Consider the following 2,158-nt stretch of genomic DNA (forward strand, 5'->3'; position numbering starts at 1 on the left):
CATCTATCTGGTTTCAGAACCCTCAACCACCTATAAGACAGGAAAACATCCATTCCATACACTCTTTCCCCATCAGAAGCACAGGATGTGTCAGGATGTGCAGAATTTGCAGGATATCCACGATATCCAGGATTTAACAGGATCTGTCAGGATCCTGCAATTCTGACCCCAGAAAGGGCTGCATCTATCTGATTTCAGCATCCTCAACAACCTATAAGGCAGAAAACATCCATTCCATGCACTCTTTCCCCATCAGAAGCACAGGATATGCCAGGATGTACCAGAATCCTGCAATTCTGATTCTAGGAAGGGCTGCATCTATCTGATTTCAGCATCCTCAACAACCTATAAGGCAGAAAACATCCATTCCATGCACTCTTTCCCAATCAGAAGCACAGGATATGCCAGGATGTGTTAGGATTTGCAGGATAACCAGGATCTGTCAGGATCCTGTAATTCTAACCCCTGGAAGGGTTGCATCTATCTGATATCAGTATCCTCAACCACCTATAAGGCAGAAAACATCCATTCCATACACTCTTTCCTCATCAGAAGCACAGGATATGCCAGGATGTACCAGAATCCTGCAATTCTGATTCTAGGAAGGGCTGCATCTATCTGATTTCAGCATCCTCAACCACCTATAAGGCAGAAAACATCCATTCCATGCACTCTTTCCCAATCAGAAGCACAGGATATACCAGGATGTGTCAGGATTTGCAGTATATCCAGGATCTAGCAGGATCTGTCCGGATCCTGCAATTCTGACCCAGGAAGGGTTGCATCTATCTGATATCAGCACCCTCAACCACCTATAAGGCAGAAAACATCCATTCCATACACTCCTTCCTCATCAGAAGCACAGGATATGCCAGGATGTACCAGGATCCTGCAATTCCGATTCTAGGAAGGGCTGCATCTATCTGATTTCAGCATCCTCAACCACCTATAAGGCAGAAAAGATCCATTCCATGCACTCTTTCCCCATCAGAAGCACAGGATATGCCAGGATGTGTCAGGATGTACCAGGATCCTGCCATTCTTATTCTAGGAAGGGATGCTTCTATCTGATTTCAGCATCCTCAACCACCTATAAGGCAGAAAACATCCATTCCATGCACTCTTTCCCCATCAGAAGCACAGGATATGCCAGGATGTGTCAGGATTTGCAGGATACCCAGGATCTGTCAGGATCCTGCAATTCTGACCCCAGGAAGGGTTGCATCTATCTGATATCAGCACCCTCATCCATCTATAAGGCAGAAAACATCCATTCCATACACTCTTTCCTCATCAGAAGCACAGGATGTACCAGGATCCTGGAATTCTGATTCTAGGAAGGGCTGCATCTATCTGATTTCAGCATCCTCAACCACCTATAAGGCAGAAAACATCCATTCCATACACTCTTTCCCCATCAGAAGCACAGGATATGTCAGGATGTACCAGAATACTGCAATTCTGACCCCAGGAAAGGCTGCATCTATCTGATTTCAGCATCCTCAACCACCTATAGGGCAGAAAACATCCATTCCATGCCTCTTTCAGCATCAGAATCACAGGATATGCCAGGATGTGTCAGGATGTACCAGGATCCTGCAATTCTTACCCCAGGAAGGGTTGCATCTATCTGATTTTAGCACCTTCAACCACTTATAAGACATAAAACATCCATTCCATACACTCTTTCCCCATCAGAAGCACAGGATATGCCAGGATGTACCAGAATCCTGCAATTCTGATTCTAGGAAGGGCTGCATCTATCTGATTTCAGTATCATCAACCACCTATAAGGCAGAAAACATCCATTTCATACACTCTTTTCTCATCAGAAGCACAGGATATGCCAGGATGTACCAGAATCCTGCAATTCTGATTCTAGGAAGGGCTGCATCTATCTGATTTCAGCATCCTCAACCACCTATAAGGCAGAAAACATCCATTCCATGCACCTCTTCCCAATCAGAAGCACAGGATATACCAGGATGTGTCAGGATTTGCAGTATATCCAGGATCTAGCAGGATCTGTCCGGATCCTGCAATTCTGACCCCATGAAGGGTTGCATCTATCTGATATCAGCACCCTCAACCACCTATAAGGCAGAAAACATCCATTCCATACACTCTTTCCTCATCACAAGCATAGGATATGCCAGGA

The sequence above is a fragment of the Geotrypetes seraphini genome, chromosome 4 (assembly GCF_902459505.1).
Source record: "Geotrypetes seraphini chromosome 4, aGeoSer1.1, whole genome shotgun sequence".
Taxonomy (NCBI): domain Eukaryota; kingdom Metazoa; phylum Chordata; class Amphibia; order Gymnophiona; family Dermophiidae; genus Geotrypetes; species Geotrypetes seraphini.